The sequence below is a fragment of the Schistocerca nitens genome, chromosome 1 (assembly GCF_023898315.1).
Source record: "Schistocerca nitens isolate TAMUIC-IGC-003100 chromosome 1, iqSchNite1.1, whole genome shotgun sequence".
NCBI classification, from domain to species: Eukaryota; Metazoa; Arthropoda; class Insecta; order Orthoptera; family Acrididae; genus Schistocerca; species Schistocerca nitens.
The window spans coordinates 849809181-849836763 of NC_064614.1; positions in this window are offsets into that span (position 1 = coordinate 849809181).

The window sequence follows — 27583 nt, forward strand, 5'->3', positions numbered from 1 at the left end:
GTGTTCTTTTGCCGATCCATTGCGCCTTCCAAAACGACGAAATCATCTAGGAAACGTCACGAAAACATTTCCGAAACCATGACGCTCCTTCCTCTGGTTTACCCCTTGCCTGTTGCCACTCAGCGGATGTCCAGTCGCGATCCTGGTATCGTCCAGCTATTATCAATGATGAGCTGAAATCAGCATCTACATATACATCGATACTCAACAAGCCATGTACGGTGCTTGGTGGAGGGTACCCTGTACAATTATTTGTCGTTTCGCAAATAGAGGGAGAGAAAAACGACTGTATGCCTCCGTATGAGCCGTAACTTCTCTTATGTTATCTTCGTAGCCTTACGCGCAATGTATGTGGGCGGCAGTAGAATCGTTCGACAATCAGTTTCAAATGCCGGTAGCCGGCCGCGGTGGTCTCGCGGTTCTCGGCGCGCAGTCCGGAACCGTGCGACTGCTACGGTCGCAGGTTCGAATCCTGCCTCGGGCATGGATGTGTGTGATGTCCTTAGGTTAGTTAGGTTTACGTAGTTCTAAGTTCTAGGGGACTGATGACCACAGCAATTGAGTCCCATAGTGCTCAGAGCCATTTGAACCATTTGAACCAAATGCCGGTTCTCTACATCTACATCTACATCTATACTCCGCGAGCCACCTTACGGTGTGTGGCGGAGGGTACTAATTGTACCACTATCTGATCCCCCCTTCCCTGTTCCATTCACGAATTGTGCGTGGGAAGAACGACTGCTTGTAAGTCTCCGTATTTGCTCTAATTTCTCGGATCTTTTCGTTGTAATCATTACGCGAGATATATGTGGGCGGTTGTAATATGTTGCCCATCTCTTCCCGGAATGTGCTCTCTCGTAATTTCGATAATAAACCTCTCCGTATTGCGTAACGCCTTTCTTGAAGTGTCCGCCACTGGAGCTTGTTCAGCATCTCCGTAACGCTCTCGCGCTGACTAAATGTCCCCATGACGAATCGCGCTGCTTTTCGCTGGATCATGTCTATCTCTTCTATTAATCCAACCTGGTAAGGGTCCCATACTGATGAGCAATACTCAAGAATCGGACGAACAAGCGTTTTGTAAGCTACTTCTTTCGTCGATGAGTCACATTTTCTTAGAATTCTTCCTATGAATCTCAACCTGGCGCCTGCTTTTCCCACTATTTGTTTTATGTGATCATTCCACTTCAGATCGCTCCGGATAGTAACTCCTAAGTATTTTACGGTCGTTACCGCTTCCAATGATTTACCACCTATGGCATAATCGTACTGGAATGGATTTCTGCCCCTATGTATGCGCATTATATTACATTTATCTACGTTTAGGGAAAGCTGCCAGCTGTCGCACCATTCATTAATCCTCTGCAGGTCTTCCTGGAGTACGTACGAGTCTTCTGATGTTGCTACTTTCTTGTAGACAACCGTGTCATCTGCAAATAGCCTCACGGAGCTACCGATGTTGTCAACTAAGTCATTTATGTATATTGTAAACAATAAAGGTCCTATCACGCTTCCTTGCGGTACTCCCGAAATTACCTCTACATCTGCAGATTTTGAACCGTTAAGAATGACATGTTGTGTTCTTTCTTCTAGGAAATCCTGAATCCAATCACAAACCTGGTCCGATATTCCGTAAGCTCGTATTTTTTTCACTAAACGTAAGTGCGGAACCGTATCAAATGCCTTCCTGAAGTCCAGGAATACGGCATCAATCTGCTCGCCAGTGTCTACGGCACTGTGAATTTCTTGGACAAATAGGGCGAGCTGAGTTTCACATGATCTCTGTTTGCGGAATCCATGTTGGTTATGATGAAGGAGATTTGTATTATCTAAGAACGTCATAATACGAGAACATAAAACATGTTCCATTATTCTACAACAGATTGACGTAAGCGAAATAGGCCTATAATTATTCGCATCTGATTTATGACCCTTCTTGAAAATGGGAACGACCTGCGCTTTCTTCCAGTCGCTAGGTACTTTACGTTCTTCCAGAGATCTACGATAAATTGCTGATAGAAAGGGGGCAAGTTCTTTAGCATAATCACTGTAGAATCTTACGGGTATCTCGTCTGGTCCGGATGCTTTTCCGCTACTAAGTGATAGCAGTTGTTTTTCAATTCCGATATCGTTTATTTCAATATTTTCCATTTTGGCGTCCGTGCGACGGCTGAAGTCAGGGACCGTGTTACGATTTTCCGCAGTGAAACAGTTTCGGAACACTGAATTCAGTATTTCTGCCTTTCTTCGGTCGTCCTCTGTTTCGGTGCCATCGTGGTCAACGAGTGACTGAATAGGGGATTTAGATCCGCTTACCGATTTTACATATGACCAAAACTTTTTAGGGTTCTTGTTTAGATTGTTTGCCAATGTTTTATGTTCGAATTCGTTGAATGCTTCTCTCATTGCTCTCTTTACGCTCTTTTTCGCTTCGTTCAGCTTTTCCTTATCAGCTATGATTCGACTACTCTTAAACCTATGATGAAGCTTTCTTTGTTTCCGTAGTACCTTTCGTACATGATTGTTATACCACGGTGGATCTTTCCCCTCGCTTTGGACCTTAGTCGGTACGAACTTATCTAAGGCGTACTGGACGATGTTTCTGAATTTTTTCCATTTTTGTTCCACATCCTCTTCCTCAGAAATGAACGTTTGATGGTGGTCACTCAGATATTCTGCGATTTGTGCCCTATCACTCTTGTTAAGCAAATATATTTTCCTTCCTTTCTTGGCATTTCTTATTACACTTGTAGTCATTGATGCAACCACTGACTTATGATCACTGATACCCTCTTCTACATTCACGGAGTCGAAAAGTTCCGGTCTATTTGTTGCTATGAGGTCTAAAACGTTAGCTTCACGAGTTGGTTCTCTAACTATCTGCTCGAAGTAATTCTCGGACAAGGCAGTCAGGATAATGTCACAAGAGTCTCTGTCCCTGGCTCCAGTTCTGATTGTGTGACTATCCCATTCTATACCTGGTAGATTGAAGTCTCCCCCTATTACAATAGTATGATCACGAAACTTCTTCACGACGTTCTGCAGGTTCTCTCTGAGGCGCTCAACTACTACGGTTGCTGATGCAGGTGGTCTATAGAAGCATCCGACTATCATATCTGACCCACCTTTGATACTTAACTTAACCCAGATTATTTCACATTCGCATTCGCTAATAACTTCACTGGATATTATTGAATTCTTTACTGCTATAAATACTCCTCCACCATTGGCGTTTATCCTATCCTTGCGGTATATATTCCATTCTGTGTCTAGGATTTCGTTACTGTTCACTTCCGGTTTTAACCAACTTTCCGTTCCTAATACTATATGCGCACTATTTCCTTCAATAAGAGATACTAATTCAGGAACCTTGCCCTGGATACTCCTGCAGTTTACCAATATTACGTTAACTTTTCCTGTTTTTGGTCTCTGAGGACGGACGTTCTTTATCAACGATGCTGATGTTCTCTCTGGTGAGCCGTCAGGTATTTTATCGTTTCGCCCAAGGGGGGGTCCCTCTAACCTAAAAAACCCCCGTGTGCACGCCACACGTACTCTGCTACCCTAGTAGCTGCTTCCGGTGTGTAGTGCACGCCTGACCTGTCTAGGGGGACCCTACAGTTCTCCACCCAATAACGGAGGTCGATGAATTTGCAACCATTATAGTCGCAGAGTCGTCTGAGCCTCTGGTTTAGACCCTCCACACGGCTCCAAACCAGAGGACCGCGATCGACTCTGGGCACTATGCTGCAGATATTAAGCTCAGCTTGCACTCCGCGTGCGATGCTGGTTGTCTTCACCAAATCAGCCAGCCGCCGGAAGGAACCAAGGATGGCCTCAGAACCCAAGCGGCAGGCGTCATTCGTTCCGACATGTGCTACTATCTGCAGCCGGTCACACCCAGTGCGTTCAATAGCTGCCGGAAGGGCCTCCTCCACATTACGGACGAGACCCCCCGGCAAGTACACCGAGTGCACACTGGCATTCTTCCCCGACCTACCCGCTATTTTCCCGAGGGGCTCCATAACCCGCCTAACGTTGGAGCTCCCTATAACTAATAGGCCCGCCCTCTGTGACTGTCGGGACCTTGCCGGAGAATCGGCCACTGGCCCAACAGGCGAGGCATCCTGTGGTGGCTCGGAAACGATGTCATCACCACTAGGAAGCACCCCGTACCTGTTGGAAAGGGGTAAGGCAGCTGCCACGCGGCCAGATCCCACCTTCGCCTTTCGGCCAGGCACACGCGAGCCCACCACTGTCCGCCATTCACCCTGGAGTGATGGCTGACCGGTAAGATGCTCACTGCCGGAAGACGCAGCGACATCAGGGGTTCCATGTGATTCCAAGGCCACCGAAGTAGGCATAGGTCTCACCACAGTTGCCCCAACGCCACTACGAGCCGACGCCTGCGCCTCGAGCTCGATGAGCCTAACAGACAAAGCCTCCACCTGCCCCCGAAGAGTGGCCAATTCTCCTTGCGTCCGCTCACAACAACCACAGTCCCTACACATGACTATGTTTACCCTACTCTATACGGTGACAAATTCCCAAGATAATCTTCTGATGAGCTACCCTGATAATCAAGAAACACTCACTGAAATACGAGACGCGAAAACTACGCTAGGTTTTCCCAGAAAAACTATTTAAAAGCTAAGCGCAGCAAATAAGTACAAAATAAATTTCTCTCCTAACGATCAAGAACTGTTAGTTTCTATGCAGAGCAGATAAACACAAATAGAATCCCTTCCTTAGTGGAAGGTCGTAAACAAAATGCAAAATAAACGCTTTATACAAACAGTACTCGCTGCTGCTGGTGCTCTCGCTCTGGCTGTCACAAGACAACTGCTGATTCAAGTGACTAGTGGCTAACGGCCGCGAAACAAACAAAAGACGGTTTTAGGGCGCTTTCTGTTCTAAACGATCAAGAAAACACTAAGAAATCTAACACGAAAACTACGTAAAGTTTTATCAAGAACTGTTAGTTACTATGCAGAGCAGATAAACACTAATAGAATCCCTTCCTTAGTGGAAGGTCGTAAACAAAATGCAAAATAAACGCTTTATACAAACAGTACTCGCTGCTGCTGGTGCTCTCGCTCTGGCTGTCACAAGACAACATCTTTTCAATCGAGTTCCTCCTGGGACGCCCATTTGAGTTGCCGAAGCAACTCCGTAACACTTATATGTTGTTCGAACCTACCGGTAACAAATCTAGCTCCGATGTCTTTCTTCAGTCTGATCCGGTACGGATCCCAAACACTCGAGGAGTACTCAAGAAAAGGTCGCTCCAGAGTCCTGTTTGCGGTCTCCTTTATAGGTGAGGCACTCTTCCCTAAGATTCTCGCAGCATGGCTTCATGAACCAGGCGCCTGCTACGGAGTCCCATATGTAACAATGTTCGTTGAACGGTTTTGATTAGACACTGTCGGTAGCTCCTTGGTTTATCTGGGCTGTTGTTGCCCAACAGTTGCACGTCTATTCGCGCGTACACTCTCCTTTCATCTATGGTCAGTAGTGTACCAGAGTTGCCGTGGCGACGTGTTTGGATAGCTCTATTTTGCCACACATGGTATAGTTTCGGGATTGCTTCCACCCTTGGCCCGAAAGGCAACGATGATGCTCTTTTCGACATCAGAAAAATCGCTCTGTTTCCGTATTACAACGACTGCATTGTTTTCCGTGCCCCCCCCCCCCCCGTCCCCAGACGGACGTATATACCCTTCACTGCTTGTGCTGCCACCTGCCCTCTGTGAGCGGTCACTGCTCATTGACGTCGAACATAGGCGGTGGTCGCATTAATGTGACTGGACTGTGTATTTCACTGACAGATTTGTCACTCTGTTGCATCTTCCAGTAGTGAGCATAAGAAGTTCGTTTACAAAAACAGAAACTGACATGCCGAAATCAACTGCATCGAAGAACTGTGAATGTCGGTAAATTTTACAGCAGTGTGGGCACGTTGGCGTTTCACTCTGCGCATGATTCGCCGCCTCCTGGCCGCGGCGCGTTATGCCCCGGTGATTGCGGCGTAGCAGCGAGCAATCTGGCTCCTAATGCGCAGCCGGTGATCTGGCTGCTCCATTAGGCGCAACACCTGCCGCATTATTGCGCCAACAATAATACCGCGGCCCGGGACTAAGCCGCCTATTCTGACCGGCGGGACACCATCTCGCCTCGCGCCGCACGCCGCCGGGATCCAGTTATAGCTAGCGGCCTAACCCCGGCCCACCGACAGCCGGCACTGCATTAATTCTGCCGCCGCAGCCAGCGATTGTGCGAGCTCGATTCCACTGTGCGCCCCTCTCGACCGACGAAGTACGATGGGTTTGCAGGAATCTCGAAGCCCTACTAAGTATTCGCTCTGAGAATATCGATGTAGTGTATCAATTTCGTGCCTATCCCAAATCTGTAAGCTTATAAGCGTGTTTAATGAAGGGATCTCTCAGGTTCTCTCAGAGTTATCGAGCAATCGTGTATTTCCAGAGTTTAAGCCAAATTGTTGTCACATTTTATCAGTGGTAGGGCGTGCAAAATTTTACCAAAGTGCTATAGTGTGGTGGCCTATAGCCCTTTGACTTACAAAGGTAGTAATCGAAATTAAAATGAATGTATCAATTTTACGAGTATAAATTTAACTGTTTAAATGTACAGGGTGTACATAAAGTCCGGGAACAATTTCAATTACACTACTGGCCATTAAAAGTGCTACACTAAGAAGAAATGCATATGATAAACGGGTAGTGTCTGGCGTATTGTGGCGAGCCAGTTGCTCGGTCACCATTGACCAGATGTTTTCAGTTGGTGAGAGATCTGGAGAATGTGCTGGCCAGGGCAGCACTCAAACATTTTCTGTATCCAGAAAGGCCCGTAAAGGACCTGCACCATGCGGTCGTGCATTATCCTGCTGATGTAGGGTTTCGCAGGGATCGAATGAAGGGTAGAGCCACGGGTCGTAACACATCTGAAATGTAACGTCCAGTGTTCAAAGTGCCGTCAATACGAACAAGAGGTGACCGAGACGTGTAGCCAATGGCACCCCATACCATCACGCCGGGTGATACGCCAGTATGACGATGACGAATACACGCTTCCAACGTGCGTTCATCGCGATGTCCCCAAACACGGATGCGACCATCATGAAGCTGTAAACAGAACCTGGATTCATCCGAAAAAAAGACGTTTTGCCATTAGTGCACCCAGGTTCGTCGTTGAGTACACCATCGCAGGCGCTCCTGTCTGTGATGGAGCGTCAAGGGTAACCACACCCATGGTCTCCGAGCTAACAGTCCATGCTGCTGCAAACGTCGTCGCCTGCAGGAGTGGCCGAGCGGTTCTAGGCGCTTCAATCTGAAACCGCGCGACCGCTACGGTCACAGTTTCGAATCCTGCCTCGGGCGTGGATGTGTGTGATGTCCCATAGTGCTCAGAGCCATTTTGCAAACGTCGTCAAACTGTTCGTGCAGATGGTTGTTGTCTTGCAAAAGTCCACATCTGTTGACTCAGGGATCGAGACGTGGCTGCACCATCCGTTACAGCCATGCGGATAAGGTGCCTGTCATCTCGACTGCTAGCGATACGAGGCCATTGGGATCCAGCACAGTGTTCCGTACTACCCTCCTGAACCCACCGATTCCATATTGGATCTCGACCAACGCGAGCAGCAATGTCGCGATATGATAAACCGCAATCGCGATAGGCAACAATCCGACCTTTATCAAAGTCGGAAACGTGATGGTACACATTTCCCCTCCTTACACGAGGCATCACAACAACGTTAAATCAGGGAATGCTGGTCAACTGCTGTCTTTGTATGAGAAATCGGTTGGAAACTTTCCTCATGTCAGCACGTTGTAGGTGTCGCCACCGGCGCCAACCTTGTGTGAATGCTCTGAAAAGTTAATAATTTGCATATCACAGCATCTTCTTCCCGTTGGTTAAATTTCGCTTCTGTAGCACGTCATCTTCGTGGCGTAGCAATTGTAATGGCCAGTGGTGTATTTATTGCACAAGAACTAAACATTATATAGATGTCATACTTATAGCGTTTTGAAGAGAAACTCTGAAAGTTTTTTTACAGACATTCAATATACGAACCATGAGTGACACGGCAGACGTCAATACAGTAATCGAATTCTTGGGATACCCTTCCCAGAATGGCATCGTCGACCGTGGAAATCGCTTCCCCTTATTCTCTCCCGGAGCTCTGCTACATCATGTGGTAGAGGCGGTACATACACCAGATCTTTAATGTGTCCCCACAGAAAAAAGTCACACAGAGTGAGATCTGGTGATCGGGGAGACCATTTCATGAAACTGTAGGCGCCGCAGTGGTCCCAGTCGCCTACGGTGGACTGGATGGCCGAGCGGTGACCTCTACAGTTGTCAGGATGCTAGGAAATGACTGTGGACGTGTTAGAAACACCAAAGAAACATTATCAATTCATAACGGCTTTATTCCTGCCGAGTACAATGTGGCTTGGTGATATCAACGACCTTCCCGAGTCCTCGCTGACTCGTAGCGATGACACCAGCTCCAGGCCGCACAGTCTAGCTAGCGCAGCCCCGCGTGCTGTGACGTAGCGAAGGAATGTCCTCACTTTGTACTTCGGCCGCGCGTGGCTGGTGGCGCCCAGCTGCCCAGCCGGGTCGGCGGCGGACAGCAGGAGGCTCTGGGTTGGAGTCCCGGCGCTGTCGGTACGAGAGGCATTCTGGTAGTGCAGAGTGTACTCTGTCCCAGCCTGTCTTCTTCCCTGCTCCTCCTGGTGGCTCGTCCGCGGTAGATGAGCGGAACGGGCTGCAGTCCCCCAGTTGTGACGGTGGATGCACAGGGCCGCCCTTACTGCAACATCTCCTTAATAAAGATTAACATGTCGATCACCGAGCTGAGCGCTACACAGCGACGCAGTACACATCAAACTGTAAGTCTAACTGCAAGTGCCTTGTTTCTATCAATGCTGGCGTATTTAAAGGAAGCACAAGCGACGTCCTGATGTCATGCTCGTTTGTAATGAACGCATTCGTTCCACTTATACTGCTGATTCATCTGTCGTACTCGCCCCTTAGGTGTTCTTGCGACAGAGTTACGTGCTGTTACAGCAGGTCTACGCGAAGTTGTGAAATGCAGTACAGCTGACGCTATACCTCTGTCTAGCACTCTAAGGGAGTCTCTGTCAAACACAAATCCACATGCTAAGCAATTCTCTCTCGCCTGCTGTGTGTAACCAGGCCATTGCCCCTGCGTGACGACACGTTCCGATATATGTGCAATCCTCTTACCTCTTGGCTAATCTACTGCCTCTAGCTCTCGGCATAGGCAACGAAACTTTAACAATATTCCACGTTTCCAACTCTTTACTATTCCGCTTTACTACAAAACAGCTGTCCCCTTCCCTGATCCATCGATGCGGCAGTTCCATGTTCAAGTACCCACGAGCTTCAGGATGAAAATGGGGTGGAGCCCCATCCTGCTGAAAAATGAACGGAGAGTCCGATTGCATCTGAGGCATCAGCCATTGCTGAAACGTGTCCAAGTAGGAATATCCAGTGACAGTACTCTCAGCGAAGAAGAAGGGCCCGTACAGTTTTCGACGTGACAAGGCACAAAAAACATTTACCTTTGGGGAATCACGCTGAAATTCAATGCGTTCATGTGGATGCTTTGTAGCCCAGATTCGACAATTATGCCTGTTCACTTTCCCATTCGAGTGAAAAGGGGACTTCGTCACTAAAAATTAAGCGATCGACAATGCATCCCCATCCTCATTCAATTGTAACAGCTGCGAACAAAACTCAAAACTCTTGTCTTTGTCGTCATTATTGAGCTTGTGCACTAGCTCCAGTTTCAATGGTTTCATAGACAGTTTCTGTCGCAGGGCTTTCCACACTGTCACTGAAGCCATTTCGAGTTCTCGGGATGCACGACGCACGGTTTTCTTTGGACTCCTTATGAATGTCTCTCGTACGCGTTCCACATTCACTTCACTCACACTTGGACGTCCGCTTCTCTTTACCAGGCACGGGCGACCCGTCGTAACGAGTTTTTAGTACCATTGGTAAATGGCCTTCCTTGTTGGTAGCTTCTCATCGTACTTGGTTCTAAACATCCGTTGAACAACTGTAGGTCACATGTTTTTGTCGAACTCCAACACACAGAAAGGTCGCTCCGCTCCTGAACTCGCCATTTTTGCGACTAGTGCTGACTATCGGCAAATTACCAAACTATGCTGTGGCGGTAGACACGAAAAAAAAAAAACTTTCAAAGTGTCTCTTCAAAATGACATACGTTTGGTTCTTGTACAATAAATAATTGAATGTGTTCCCGGGCTTTATGTACATCCTGTATTTAACGTTCGGAAATTCGCGTTATAGACTTCCAGGACTTGTAGATTGGGAGTGAGAACATAATATTCTGAACAGGGACTCATGTCCGGAAACATACCATTTCCGTTCTAAGACGGTTTCAGCTCAGATGTGTAACGCGTCCACGTCTCCTGAGGGAACAGAAAAGCCTCCGACTTGTTTGTCCATGGCATGGAATAGTATGGACAGGACGACTTGTACTATGTTAGACGGTCACTTGTTATCAGTTAGTGTCTATCTTTCTACGAGACTCCTTTAGAGACAGAGAAAGATCTGCTGGCACGAATTTCGGACATTGCACTTGTTATTGAAGAGACACCAGGTTGAATGGAGAGTGTGAACCAGAACATGCTTCGTATGTACAGCGTCTGTAAGAACGTTGATGGTCGCCGCATCGAACAGCTGATTGTAATGCGTAGTACTGTTCTGTAGGTATAATCCAATTCCTCAATCAGAAGTGTTTAGTAAAACATCCATAATTAGAGCGTCATAGAACGTAAATGGTATATATCCGGACATGGCTCCTGTTCAAAATATTATGTACTCACCCCTCTACTAGTCGTACGAGTTTGTAACGTAAATTTCCGAATAGTCTGTATAATTAATTGTTTCATATTGTGAGGAATAAAATAAAATGAAAAACAAGTTTACTAATAGCGAGAATCGAACTTGAGCCAACGAATTACCCGTCTGTGCAGCTTACCATTCACCTTCAGAACGATTGTCGCAATTGGTCCTTAAAAGCAACTCATAATGTATGCTGCACAGTACATTACTAGCGATTTCAAAGAAAAATATTGACCTAGTAAGCTACGTAGTACTGGTAGTGCCAGAAGGTATGATGTCACATCAGAACATGCACAGTCGAAGACAGGCCGCTTCGACCCTTGTCTGAGAAGGGGAGGCCATGACGTTGTGGTCATATATTTACTTTAAACTGTGTACAACTTTAGTAGGTCTTTAAAGCAACATAATGTGCAAGTAGAGGGTTGCACTAATCTGAAAATTCCGAGGAAATCACGAGAAAAGTTTTACACGTATATTACCTAACTGATGTACACTATGTGATCAAAAGTATCCGGACACCAGGCTGAAAATTACAAGTTCGTGGGGCCCTCTATCGGTAATGCTGGAATTCAATATGGTGTTGGCCCACCCTTAGCCTTGATGACAGCTTCCACTCTTGGAGGTATACGTTCAATCAGGTAATGCAAGGTTTCTTGAGGAATGGCAGCCCATTCTTCACGGAGTGTGCTGCACTGAGAAGAGGTATCGATGTCGGTCGGTGAGGGCTGGTACGAAGTCGGCGTTCCAAAAAAAAAAAAAAAAAAAATGGTTCAAATGGCTCTGAGCACTATGGGACTCAACTGCTGAGGTCATTAGTCCCCTAGAACTTAGAACTAGTTAAACCTAACTAACCTAAGGACATCACAAACATCCATGCCCGAGGCAGGATTCGAACCTGCGACCGTAGCGGTCTCGCGGTTCCAGACTGCAGCGCCTTTAACCGCACGGCCACTGCGGCCGGCACGGCGTTCCAAAACATCCCAAAGGTGTTCTACAGGATTCAGGTCAGGACTCTGTGTAGGCTAGTCCATTACTGGGACGTTATTCTCGTGTAACCAATCCGCCACAGGCCGTGCATTGTGAACAGGTGCTCGATCTTGTTGAAAGATGCAATCGCCATCCCCGAATTGCTCTTCAATAATGGCAAGCAAGATGGTGCTTAAAGCATCAATGTAGGCCTGTGCTGTGATAATGCCACGCAAAACAACAAGGGGTGCAAGCCTCCTCCACGAAAAACACTACCACACCATAACACCATCGCCTCCGAATTTTTCTGTTGGCACTACACACGCTGGCACATGACGTTCACCGGGCATTCGCCGTACCCACACCCGGCCATCGGATCGCCACATTGTGTACCGTGATTCGCCACTCCACGCAACGTTTTTCCACTGGTCAATCGTCCAGTGTTTACGCTCCTTACACCAAGCGCGGCGTCGTTTGTTATTTACCGGCGTAATGTGTGCTTATGAGTAGCCGCTCGACTATGAAATCCAAGTTTTCTCAACTCCTGCCTGACTGTCATAGTACTTGCAGTGTATCCTGCTGCAGTCTGGAATTCCTGTGTAATGGTCTGGATAGATGTCTGCCTATTACACATTACGACCCTCTTCAACTGTCGGCGTTCTCTGTCAGTCAACAGACGAGATCAGTCTGTACGCTGGGCGGGGTGGCCGAACGGTTCTAGGCGCTTCAGTCTGGAACCGCGTGACTGCTACGGTCACAGGTTCTAATCCTGTTTCGGGCATGGATGTATGTGATGTCCTTAGATTAGTTGCGTTTAAGTAGTTCTAAGTTCTAGGGGACTGATGACCTCAGGTGTTAAGTCCCATAGTGCTCAGAGCCATTTGAACCATTTTTTCGGTCTGTACGCTTTTGTGCTGCACGTGTCCCTTCACGTTTCCACTTCACTATCACATCGGAAACAATGGATCTAGGGATGCTTATAAGTGTGTAAATCTCGCGTACAGCCGTATGACACAAGTGACACCCAATCACCTTACCACGTTCGAAGTCCGCGAGTTCCGCGGAGCGCCCAATTCTGCTCTCACGATGTCTAATGGCCACTGAGGTCGCTGATATGGAGTACCTGGCAGTAGATGGCAGCACAATGCACCTAATATGAAACGAGTATGTTTTTGGGGGATGCCCGGACACTTTTGATCACGTAGTGTATCTGTGCCGAGACACCAATTGTCAGCAGTCATCGAGGTCACGCCATTAGCGATCTCACGTTGTGAGAAAGTCTTAGACGAGAAGACGGTTTTGATCTATATTTCTTTCATTACTGGACACATTATGTAATTTACTTGGCACTTGAGAAGTAATACCATTAAGAAGAAAGCAAGTGCATTTTCATGAAGTCGTAGTAAATTTCCTATGCTATTTGGTTATTTACTATCGGTAATTAAATTTTCAAGGATGCGAATGTCGTTATTCACAATCATTAATATTTTAGGTCACAATGTGCCAGACAACAAGAGTAATGTACAATTACTCGTCTGTTGTGCTCTCGACATTACACGTTGCGGGACGGTATTTATCATACAGACATGGAGAAGATGAACTGAAACTTCACGCAAATACACGTGACTTTTGTTTCATTACATTACCTCTCAAATGCCATATATATTAAACGTTTGGCCAATAGAAAAAGAATTGGTTAATAATTAACTTTCCGTGGGATTCTAACCGTCGTTTCATACGCATTCATCTTACGAAGCTCGAACGTCAATCACTGGACCATCACGAACTGTGAGGTCTGGCACATACGTACAGATACGTAGGCCACATAATAGGCGCGTAAAACTTCTGCGATTTTCTCGGAACCAAAAGTGTGGTGCACCTTACTACTTGCTCGTTATGTTGTTTGAATGGCCTACTGGAGGTGTGTACAAAGTTTGAAGTAAATCCGTGATCCCAACGTCGTGGCCTCCCCTTGTGAGTTGTTCGTAGTGTTGCTGATCACCATTTCAGTATTCGCCACTTGTTTCTACTCATCACAGAGAGATAGTTCCAAACATGTTTGCGATTTTATTTTCGTACCAGCACGCATTCTACCCAAATGGTGTAATTTTAGAGCGATTTGGCCTCACATTCGAAGAGAAATGGCGTAATTTTAGTGCGATTTCCGGCTCGCATTCGAAGGAAAATGGCATAATTTTAGTACGACATTTACAGGGTGGCAATGAACGGTAGAATGTAGTAACAGTGTGCCACTTCATTTTATGCCCGGTACTCCCGGCGGCTGACCCAGCCATCTGCTTCAGGTGGTATGAGTTGCGCTGTTACGCCTATTCGCTCCCTGGGCTCCAACCAGTCGGTGAATTATTGTTGGTGTCACACCTCTACCTACGGCCGAGTCGACTCCAGACAGCCACTACACCCATCAATGATATTTTGTTTTTCAGATCCCACATTGATTGTTCACCTCGACATCTTCTTAGGAAGAACAATGTACTGTGAAGCTGTCGAGATGAACAATCAGTGAGAGCTGTGGAAACAAAAGAATAGAAACTAACCGTGAGTTCGATGTTACCAGCACAGTATGTATAGTTCATGAACGTCAACAGTTGACTGTGATACACAGACGAGAGAACACGGCCAGTTCTTGATAACACGAGGAGCAAACGGACACAAGGAATTCTTAATTTTTGTATTTTTGTTTCATTCTCCATGAGGGGAGTGGACTGGCAGCGGATGAAACGTCTCTTCCGCCCAATATTTTGCAACCATAAAAACTTTTTAGTTATATGAAACAGATGAAATAAATTCTCTATTAAAACACACACTGAGAAAGACACTTTCTATGATTTTTAAAATATTCTTTTGATCTCACATAACAGTTAAAACGTAATCACGGAGGATGATGCAGTTGCTGCTTTGATACAATGGTGATGTTGCTGGTGCATAATAATGATAATGTACCTGATACTCGTGATGGCTGTACTCTTATGGGGCCCTGTGGAATTGTAGGAAGTGACTAGCAGTTATAGATTGGAAGGATAGAGGAGGGAGGAAACGGAGGGGCTTGAGTGTTGTTGACTAGGGCCGGAACGAAGGGATGGATTTTATTGTTCAGTAGTGGGAGTTAGGCGAAGTTCCTACTGGAAAGGGATGATAAGATACTGACTTGCACGAATGGTGAATATGAATGTAGTGGTGTAGCAGGGCACCTTGACTGGCGATTAATGGGTTGTTAGGTACAGGGTGTTGCGATAAGATTGTTTGATTGGTGCACTGGGTCTAAAGATTTTCTAAGAAAAGATGAAAGTCTGGAATATGGATGAAATATAATTAAATACTAAATGAGAGAAATAGACGCATGATAGAGGTGAGACTAAGTGGAAGCCTTTGTAGGACTTCAAGGGATTTGAAAAATTTCGTTGAGGACAACACTAGCAGGATTAGACATCAGATGCAGCATATTACAACTTTTAGTTGTTTAAGACGGTTTCAGGTTTTGTTAAATGACAGTCGAGTGTGTGTTCCACGTTAGTTTTTTTGTCAAATGTCAATTGTAAATACTTTAGAGTATTAGTGAGATGAATGAGTTGGTTGCACTGGAGGAGTTCAAAACGTTACTTACTTATGTCGTGTCACACTAAGACTAATGCGCAACAAGAATGGGGCGTTGTCAGAAGAAAGACCATGGCCTGGGTTTTCTGCAGAGCCAGTTCTGCTGCGGTGCGGATAACAGGTGCATCATGGTGTGGGAGAGAAACGACGCAGCAGCTGGAAAGGTATTCCTAAGTTCAAATATGTGGGGCAGTACTATTCCTGTGGTTAAAAGTCTCAGTTGTACATAAATTCACTGTGTAATTCTGGTGATATGTGGACCAAACGCACTGTCGCCTCCAGCCACAATGAAATGATATCAACAATTTGATCGACGCCGCAGACACATGGGTAATGGTAATCAGGAAGGGAAGCCATTGGCGTCGACCACAGACAACAATATGCAGGCAATCGAGAAACTGATTCGCAGCAGTTGCAGATTTTACGATGATTTTACACAGCTGTTCTCGAATCGCTCCTTGACTAAAGAGGATATTTATTTCGTTGAAGGATTAAACGAGTGGTAGAACATTCTGTCTATTGTTTACACACTTGGTGACTATTTTGAAAAACAGTGTTGCGCATCTCTATCACGCTGAAGTGCTGTGCAGCATTCAGTAAAAGTTACTTGCCTTGCCATAATAATGTGTAACTTACTTTCTGAAGTCCCCTCATAGATGGGCAGGTGCAAACATGGACGTTTGGATCACCGAATTGTGCAGCTAAGAGTGGTAGCTTTACAATTCTGAGGATTTACATGAAGTTTGTTCCACATACTACATCACTAGAGCAGGAGCTTCAAGTGGTGATGAGGGGGAGACGCGAGAGAGTTGGAGAGCGTGACATTTGCCTAGATGGACAGTGCCATCACTATATAGCAGCGGGTAAGTGTTGTTTAAGAAGTCTTGACGTTGTGTTTCACCTTTTGAAGTCCTCCATTTATGATGTGGACAGTCGTGCCTATCAGGGGTTTTGTGGTCTACACAGCTTGCTGGAGCCGCACTGTGGACACACTCCCAGTGTGAGACATGGGTGTCAGACGTATCACAATAGTGGTGGTGCCATACATCTGCAACCACATCCTTCTCCTTATGTGGGGACATGTATAAATACAGCGTGGAGAGAGGCAGAGCAATTTCATGCTGTAAGACACACTTTTTAAACTTGAGTAGGTATCATATGATACAAAGAGTCCTGGATAAACAAGTAACTGGAAACAAGGTCATTAGATTCAGATTGGACAAGGACGGAGCAGTAAATCAGTCCTATCCTTTTTATAGGAACCATTTCCGTCATTTAGTTTAACGATTTAGGGAAAGCATAGAAAACATAAATAATGATAGCTGAATGGAGCTATGAGTCCCTCTTGACCAGTGTGACCGTAGGATGACCGCGTCAGTAATACGATAGGAAAAGTAATACGATTCCACTGCCATATTCACCAGTAACACTTACAGTTTCAGCAGTGAGGAACGAGCATGTGAAGTAGTAGTTCATGATAGTTATGTGATTAGTTGGAAACTTTAAAAATGTGAAGAAATTATTGTAATTTATTTACTGGATATGATGGTTAGGGTAGGAAAAGAGCCAGTATCCATGTTTACGTAATATCCAATTTCATTAACTTAAATTCAACTCCAGCACATTAATCTACTTGATGAACCTTCCATCCTAATAAACATTTTAATGCTACATGATCTGTTTTTACCCTAAATTTATTACCATATAAAGAACATTGGAAAGAATTTGCACCATATATGAGGTTCAACATTTCCTTCTTCATGGTAGAATGATTCCTCTCTGCTATGTTTAAATGATGAGATGTGTAGGCAACTGGATGTTCCACCCTCTCGACGTAACACAGCAAACCACACAATTACTTGTGTCACAAGTCGAGAGGAACTTGTTTTCTTAATTTGGAGACACTAATACCAGACTACTGTTAACATTTCTTTCAATTTTCTGAATGCACCTTCGCATTCTGATGGCTAGTGGAACTTCACCGCTTTTTTCAATAAATGAATAAGTGATTAAGTTACTCACACAAACGTAAGACGAATTTTGTATAGCAATTTGCTAAGGCTAAAAATGACTGTAGCTCCTTGTCTGTGCACCATCTCTGCCCTGGCCGTTCATTGTCCTGTTCCAAGCGAGCAAGAAATTCCAGAGCGATCGTTTTTGTCTTGCTGACAGGCCAGCAGGAAGCAACTCCCGAACATGGTTGAGTCTGTGTGGATAGCCATCTACTGGTAAAATTCTCGTTTTTTTTGTGACATTTCCCCTTGTGTCAATAATATTTGATATTATTCTGAGCAGTGATTCTCTTTGTACAGCGCTCTGTACCTGGAACCTTACTTATGGACACCATGTATATCTGCTAATTATTCACACAAAGCAAAGGCAAATAGTAGCTTTCCTACAAGGGAGTTAGATTGACTGCTAACTAATTCAGACAAAATTACTGCGATGGAAAGAGAGCGCGCATTTGTAATTATACAATAATTACAACACACCACTGGACACGAATAGATAATTTAATTAATATTCAGTCTAATCAAAGAAGAGAAACTGAAAGACTACAAAAGTTTTGCGTTAGCTGGTAGACAAAATTCGTTTAAATATCCAGTGTATTATATTCTTCATGTTCAATAAATGCCATCCAGCTAATATTAGAGTATGGGACCTCCCTAAGCCACTACTACAACGTTCAATCTTCTTAGAAGGCTTCCCATTACATTCTTTTATAGTGGCTGTTAATTTTTTTCATTCTTCTTCAAGAGTTGTGAATACTTATTTTTAGCTTTTCGGGTGAGTGGATTCGACACTCAGGTAACCTCGTCCATTGCACTCGTGTAACATGCGGATCACGTATCGATTACGTCAGCCGTGTGAAGCCATCTGATTGTCTTCGAACACCAATGTAGTAGTCTATGCAATTTCCACAGGGTCGTTATTAAGTAGATATATAATTGATCTTGTTTCCAAACTGCTTCCCAGTGTCAGAGGCATGCTATTGCCTGTGTTCTCACAAATACCTGTGTCCGTTACCCCATAGACTGGCGGTCTTGAACAAGGTACGATTCAGCACAAGATTTGACGGTATGTGCCGTATTGATTATTTCTTTCCTCTTGAGTGTTATGATGATGACAATCTGCTAAGATGCGTAAGTCAGAGTTGACGTGGATAAATAAATAGTGATCTGCGCGGTTCTTTATTGCGTAAGTGCACTATGGTCGCTGGCCTCTTTGAACACTTCATGTGTTTTATAATCAAAGCTACTGAGCTTGTTATAGCTAGATCTGCTTGCAGACATCTAACTCCCATAACGATAAATGGGCTTATTATTACACGTTCAGACGGTCACTCCTTCGGTGTGGCTCGCCGCTCTCTCATTACAACGTACAAGAATACATAAATTAGAGGCAGGTTAACGGGGAGACGATCATCTTACTAAAGTAAGACAAGAAACAAGGTTCCATGCAGACCATTAGTTTAAACACATTTAACACATATTAGCATTTTCACTTCAGTATTACACTGAACGTTATGAACCAGCACTATGCATTACCTATTGCAAAATTCATGCAACTCTTTCGCAGTTACGCATCTAAAGGGGCGTCCAGTGGGGATAATAAAAAACCTTTACCTGTATTTTAATTCTGAATAACCCATATTTTTCGGTATTTGTTTGCTCTCGGTTATAACAGGTGTTTATTTTTTACTAGTAACCGGGTAAAAAAGCCGAAGTATCCATTAGCCATAGCAGCAGCGCTAAATTTTTTTATTTAAAATTTATTTCACGTGTAAATTTATTTCGTAAAATTTCCATTGCTTCGAAATAGTGCGTTATTATAGAAAAAGGGAAAAGCGTAATGTGCTTTTGAATAACAATGCCGACAGAAACGTGCAACAAACACCTGGAATAAGAACTGGTACAGTATTGCTGAGACAGAATGTACATATTACCATGGGGCGGAGTCTGCTGGATAGTACTCAAGTACATGGAGCTTGTGAGACTTGCCCTATCTGATCATACGGTAGTTTCACGCTGTCGTCGCCGGACATTAATTGCATCACAGAATAGAATCTAGAAGTGTTTTACGAAGTGCGGTACCAGTGAAGTGCAGTGCTCCATTTCCTTTACGAGATTAAAACCGGGAGGAGCGACCACAAACTTGCGACATCGTGTAAGGAGAAATCTTATAACTGAGCAATTCATTCGTAGATTACAATAAAGACTGAAAGTAGTTGATCAGTTGTCTATGTCTACGTAATGTTCCTTTATTGGCTGTAAAACGGACAAATTAATACGGAAAACTGAGTTATTCAGCCTCAGTTTTCATTCTTTAACACTGACTATTCTTATGTCCAAATAGTGGTATAATCCACTGTTACGAGCTGAGTTTCAAAAAAATTAGAAGCAACAGGAGAATACTGATGATCATTTTGTACTGTTCGTTCTCTTCCTCAAATCAATCAACTAATAAACTTTTTAAGAAAAGCAGTGAATGGTGGACGGACTAAGTTTTTTTTTCTATTTCCTTATTTAATTTTGTATTTTGATTCTATGTATCTTGAAATTGAGGGAGTAAAAATTTTCCAACCTTTGTTCAGTTTTTATATTTATTACAGGAAATAATTGGAATAATAAACCGAAAATCGGTTATTTCAGAAACCGGTTATTTTGAGTGGTTAGAGTACTCAAGTTAAACTGGCATTAAAAGCCGATATATCCGAAAACCGATTGTTTCAACGATAACCGCCGTCCCTTAGCCTCCAGCAATTTAAAAGTCTGAGATCCCTCTTATGCAGCTGGAAAAAGTTATACGCAGACCAAAATTGATACTTCTTGCTTGACATCGAGCGACATCACGTGTTTGCTCCTTTAGCTTCAAAAGAGTAGTAATGTCATAAAAACAGCGTCCTTTTCTACTCAGAGGAGATCCTGATACGGGCTTTTGTACATAAACTGATATAGGAGCTCTCTGCAGTAGTTGTCCGCAGCTCGTGGACTAGTGGCTAACGTTGCCGCCTCTGGATCACGGGGTCTAGGTTTCGATTCCCGGTCGGGTTGGGGATTTTTCTCTGCCCGGGGACTGAGTGTGTGTATTGTCCTAATCATTTCATCATCATCATCATCATTCGTGACAGTGGCTAGACTGGAGTGTGTACAGAATTGGACTATGTAAAAATTGGGAGTATGTACGGGCGCTGATGACCGATCAGTTGAGCGCCCGACAAACCAAACATCCTCTGCAATAGTTGATGAGAATATCAGGCGATTGTTTCGTTTGGTATCACGTCAGGTTAAAAATGTGGCGGCCATCTCACGCGTCCTTCCATACGGTCACGCCGAAATAAACAGCGCAGTATAAACGGTGCGCCCGCCGATAATCACACCGGTATTTCTGCTGATTAAGTTCAACTGATCATAGCGGCCTGCACTCTGCACCGAGATGTAGCAGACAGATCAGAATACAAGCGCTTGCATCCACTGGCCCAGGCTGCCCTAAACGAGACCCTTACCTGTTCATCACTTGTCCCAGGCTCCTTACATATTATGAAACCTCCGTAAATTCTATGTCTACTGCTTACCTCGACTCCCAAATATCCCCATTGTTTCTTCTGCTTTTGAAATTTGATATACCACTGCGGGTAGATCTGTGTATTCACAAACCTGTGCCTGAAGGTTCACCATATCCGCTCCCTATGCAGGTTTGATAGATCACCTCTCCCAGACAGTTAGACCTGCCAAGACATTTACACTTACGATATCTGACTCACTGCCTATCCGCCTTCCCATCAGGACCTTCTCTTCCCTTCCCATTCTCCCCTTTTCCTTCTTCCTCATCATCATTGCCTGGCCCGGTCCTCGTTACACCTCTCTCAGATCACATGGTTTCCTACCACCTACCCTCTCGCACTACACCTACTTCCAAATACTAAACCTTCTACACCGTTTATACGCCAGAGTTTACTCCACTAGGAATATTCAGCCACTCCTCTCCCAAATTATTACCTCAAATCGAAAGTTCTCCCCATTTGAGTACAGTGGGGTGTTTCATTAGTGCTGTCTTAGATACCATCAATATGTAGCCATAATTTCAATAATTCAATAAGTCATATAAATATTTTATATTTCAAAATTTTTATATTAATATAAATGGTTGTGCCGCCTCACCCTCACACGCGAGAGAGCGAAGTAGTGTGACAAAAAAAAAAGAAAGAAAGAAAGATTAAAAGAGTAACAGCCCAGGCAGTAAGCTGTCTGCTGTTGAGCTGCATCGATTTCCTCTTCCCGATGCCACGATCAGCCGCAATTCTTCTTTATGTCTATCGGCACACGCCTGAATTCCTATGGTGGACTGTAAGCAGTACAATTTTCCTGGCAGTTTCGTCGGCGTAGCCTGTGTACTGCTGATGACAACCCGGAGCGACATGGAATTTGATGATCTAAATAAAGTCCGTAATATTCCGTGAAAATAAAAGTGACTGCGGAAATTCTTTAATCAGTGTAGCACATGTTCGTGTTTATGGAGGTTGAAAGCCGATTTTTATGCCTCTGTTAAAGGGATAATTTCATCTCGTATGAAGAAGTTTACTCCTCGTCGACGACAAAATCGCTAAAAAAGACAGAGCACAGTGGAAGGAAGATCAGGCGTCAATTTTCGATTAATGGGAGGTATAATACATTTGGGTACCTTTATAGTGAGTATAATTGCTTGTGTAGCTAAGTTTGTATATCTGACGCTCTGTATTAACACAGATATACCTGCACATACAAGATAAAGCATTATCCAATTACTAAACGTAGTTCTCACTAAGAGCACTTAGTTCTCCTCCCATTAAAAACCGTATTCTCTGGAAGACAGTGCGGTGATGTACCCGCTGCCAAACCAGTAACACATTAACCGATGTAACTAGAAATCACAATATGTCTAATTTTTAAATTCGTTAGATGTAGAAGATCATGGGAATTAAAGTTCCGCTGTTCGCTTTAATGCCCAAACATGTTTCAACAAATTTTTGCCATTGTAATTGGATTCTTTTATTCCGTTCTTACTTTCTAGGATTTTAGGTTTTGTATGAGCTACTTTATTCCATTATATAGCTTGTCCAGATATTTTAATAGTATCTGTCCACACTGGCCTCGTAATCTGTTCTTGATATACTTGCACTAAATGATACACGTTTCTAAAACACTACAATCGCAAGCTGTACTGTCCTGAACATGAATCTATTGAGCGAAGGACTCCTGGATCCGCTACAGTCTGGAACCGCGCGACTGCTACCGTCACAGGTTCTAATCCTGCCTTGTGCATGGATGTGTGTAATGTCCTTACGTTAGTTAGGTTTAAGTCCTAGGGGACTGATGATGTTGTTGTTGTTGTGGTCTTCAGTCCTGAGACTGGTTTGATGCAGCTCTCCATGCTACTCTATCCTGTGCAAGCTTCTTCATCTCCCAGTACCTACTGCAACCTACATCTTTCTGGATCTGCTTAGTGTATTCATCTCTTGGTCTCCCTCTACGATTTTTACCCTCCACGCTGCCCTCCAATGCTAAATTTGTGATCCCTTGATGCCTCAAAACATGTCCTACCAACCGATCCCTTCTTCTAGTCAAGTTGTGCCACAAACTTCTCTTCTCCCCAATCCTATTCAATACCTCCTCATTAGTTACGTGATCTACCCACCTTATCCTCAGCATTCTTCTGTAGCACCACATTTCGAAAGCTTCTATTCTCTCCTTGTCCAAACTGGTTATCGTCCATGTTTCACTTCCATACATGGCTACACTCTATACAAATACTTTCAGAAACGACTTCCTGACACTTTGTAGGTTTGCCTTTCCTTTATCTTTCTTCTAAGATAAGTCGTAAGGTTAGTATTGCCTCACGTGTTCCAACATTTCTACGGAATCCAAACTGATCTTCCCCGAGGTCCGCTTCTACCAGTTTTTCCATTCGTCTGTAAAGAATTCGCGTTAGTATTTTGCAGCTGTGACTTATTAAACTGATAGTTCGGTAATTTTCACATCTGTCAACACCTGCTTTCTTTGGGATTTGAATTATTATATTCTTCTTGAAGTCTGTGGGTATTTCGCCTGACTCATACATCTTGATCACCAGATGGTAGAGTTTTGTCATAACTGGCTCTCCCAAGGACATCAGTAGTTCTAATAGAATGTTGTCTACTCCCGGGGCCTTGTTTCGACTCAGGTCTTTCAGTGCTCTGTCAAACTCTTCACGCAGTATCCTATCTCCCATTTCATCTTCATCTACATCCTCTTCCATTTCCACAATATTGTCCTCAAGTACATCGCCCTTGTATAATCCCTCTATATACTCCTTCCACCTTTCTGCCCCCCTTCTTTGCTTAGAACTGGGTTGCCATCTGAGCTCTTGATATTCATACAAGTGGTTCTCTTCTCTCCAAAGGTCTCTTTAATTTTCCTGTAGGCAGTATCTATCTTACCCCTAGTGAGACAAGCCTCTACATCCTTACATTTGTCCTCTAGCCATCCCTGCTTAGCCATTTTGCACTTCCTGTCGATCTCATTTTTGAGACGTTTGTATTCCTTTTTGCCTGCTTCATTTACTGCATTTTTATATTTTCTCCTTTCATCAATTAAATTCAATATTTCTTCTGTTACCCAAGGATTTCTATTAGCCCTCGTCTTTTTACCTACTTGATCCTCTGCTGCCTTCACTACTTCATCCCTCAGAGCTACCCATTCTTCTTCTACTGTATATCTTTCCCCCATTCCTGTCAATTGTTCCCTTATGCTCTCCCTGAAACTCTCTACAACATCTGGTTCTTTCAGTTTATCCAGGTCCCATCTCCTTAAATTCCCACCTTTCGCAGTCTCTTCAGTTTCAATCTACAGGTCATAACCAATATATTGTGGTCAGAATCCACATCTGCCCCTGGAAATGTCTTACAATTTAAAACCTGGCTCCTAAATCTCTGTCTTACCATTATATAATCTACCTGATACCTTTTAGTATCTCCAGGATTCTTCCAGGTATATAACCTTCTTTTATGATTCTTGAACCAAGTGTTAGCTATGATCAAGTTATGCTCTGTGCAAAATTCTACAAGGCGGCTTCCTCTTTCATTTCTTCCCCCCCAATCCATATTCACCTACTATGTTTCCTTCTCTCCCTTTTCCTACTGACGAATTCCAGTCACCCATGACTATTAAATTTTCGTCTCCCTTCACTACCTGAATAATTTCTTTTATCTCGTCATACATTTCATCAATTTCTTCATCATCTGCAGAGCTAGTTGGCATATAAACCTGTACTACTGTAGTAGGCATGGGCTTTGTGTCTATCTTGGCCACAATAATGCGGTCACTATGCTGTTTGCAGTAGCTAACCCGCACTCCTATTTTTTTATTCGTTATTAAACCTACTCCTGCATTACCCCTATTTGATTTTGTATTTATAACCCTGTAATCACCTGACCAAAAGTCTTGTTCCTCCTGCCACAGAACTTCACTAATTCCCACTATATCTAACTTCCTCCTATCCATTTCCCTTTTTAAATTTTCTAACCTACCTGCCCGATTAAGGGATCTGACATTCCATGCTCCGATCCGTAGAATGCCAGTTTTCTTTCTCCTGATAACGACGTCCTCTTGAGTAGTCCCCGCCCGGAGATCCGAATGGGGGACTATTTTACCTCGGGAATATTTTACCCAAGAGGACGCCATCATCATTTAACCATACAGTAAAGCTGCATGTCCTCGGGAAAAATTACGGCTGTAGTGTCCCCTTGCTTTCAGCCGTTCGCAGTACCAGCACAGCAAGGCCGTTTTGGTTAATGATACAAGGCCAGATCAGTCAATCATCCAGACTGTTGCCCCTGCAACTACTGAAAAGGCTGCTGCCTCTCTTCATGAACCACGCGTTTGTCTGGCCCCTCAACAGATACCCCTCCGTTGTGGTTGCACCTACGGTACGGCCATCTGTATCGCTGAGGCACGCAAGCCTCCCCACAAACGGCAAGGTCCATGGTTCATGATCTCAGAAGTTAAGTCCCATAGAAAAAAAAGACTCCTGACCCATTTGTTTGTACTCCGATTTTTCTGGGTTTACCAAAAGCCGCTTAGCAACTGGATTTCGTTTCGGTTATGATACTGTGCCATATTCAGTAACACTGTGATTCCACTGTGTTGAACGAAATATTATTGTAAACATCTTAGTTAAGTGTCTGCTGGTGCTTTCAAATTGCTGCTACTTCTAGCCATCGTAAAGGGACTCTGCTTAACAATTTCTGAGGACCAACTAACATTTCTTAAGAGGCAACTGCCAATTGCTACACAAGAATCGTGCTACGGAACACTCGACCAATGAAAGTAAAAAGAATTGTAGAGGGCGGGGCATGGTAACTGCAGTGAGCCTGTTCACAAACGCTTCTTATGCATTCTGTCACTACTGTGGCTGCACTAATGGGTGTGTCCAAAACTCATCGCGCGTTTATGAAATGCTTCTGAAGGTGAAATGCATTTTGCAAAGGCATGCCGGTAGTCGTAGACGGCGAACTACGTACCGCAACAGGATCGATATGTGGCCCTAGTGGTGAAAAGGAACAGACATCTCATGCCGAGTATCTGTTTATGGATGACTGTCGATTTATGCAGGACAGCTGATGTGTGGAACACACTGTAAAGTGTGGTATGTCCTGCGTGCTCTCTGGACCTGAACCCTGTAGCGCATGCCTGGGATGCCATTAGAAGACGTATTTCTCAACGAAAACCACATACTCCAACCGTGCAGGAACTGAAAACCACTTTGAGAGAAGAGTGGGACCATATCACCCAAGTACTCCTGAACTGTTTGATAGCCAGCGTGAATGACAGATGCAAAACGTGCATTAGTGTTCGAGAACGGCATGTTCCTTACTGAAAGTCCGATATCGACCTTTATGTTGGGAGTCTGATCTGTTTCAATCATGAAAGTTATTTAAATCTGTTATTCTGCAGAGCCTAATATCCTGTAGGGCCTCAGCGAGCGCACAGAAGTGCCGCAACATGACCTGGCATCGACTCACTAATGTCTGAAGTAGTGCTAGAAGGAACTGATACCATTAACCCTGCAGGGCTCTCCATAAATCTGCAAGAGTACGAGGGGGTGGAGATATTTTCTGAATAGCACGTTGTAAGGCATCCCAGATATGCTCAATAATGTACGAGTCTGGAAAGTTTGCTGGCCATCAGAAGTGTTTGAAATCAGTACAGTGTTCCTGGAGCCACTCTATAGCGCTTCTAGACGAGTGGGGCGTCCCATTGTCCTGCTGGAATTGCACAAGTCCGCCACAGTACACTATGGACATGAATGGATGCAGGTGATCAGACAGGATGCTTTCATAGGTGTCACCTGTTAGAGTCGTATCTAGACGTATCAGTGGTCCCATATCAGTCCAACTGCACACCCACCAAAGAGCCTCCACCAGCTTGAACAGTCCCCTGCTGACAGGCAGGGTCCATGGATTCGTGAGGTTATCTCCGTACCAGTACACGTCCATCCGCTCGATACAATTGGAAACGAGACTCGTCCGACTAGGCCACATGTTCCAGTCATCAACAGTCCAATGTCGGTGTTGACGGGTCCAGACGAGGCGTAAAGCCTTGTGTCGTGCGGTCATCAAGGGTACACGAGTGGGCTTTCGGCTCCGGAAGCCCATGATTCGCACACTGACACATGTTGATGGCCCAGCACTGAAATCTATAGTAATTTGCGGAAGGATTTCACTTCTGTCACGTTGAACAATTCTCTTCAGTCGTCGTTGATCCCGTTCTTGCAGGATCTTTTTACGGCCACAGCGCCGTCGGAGATTTGAGGTTTTGCCGGATTCCTGACATTCACAGTGCACTCGCGAAAGAGACGTACGGAAAAATCACCACTTCATCGCTACCTCGGAGATGCTGTGTCCCATCGCTCGTGCGCGGACTATAATACCACGTGCAAACTCTTTTAAATCTTTGTAACCTGCCATTGTAGCAGCAGTAACCGATATAACAACTGCGTCAGGTACTTGTTTTCTTATATAGGCGTTGCCGACCACAACGCCGTATTCGGCCCTTTTACATAT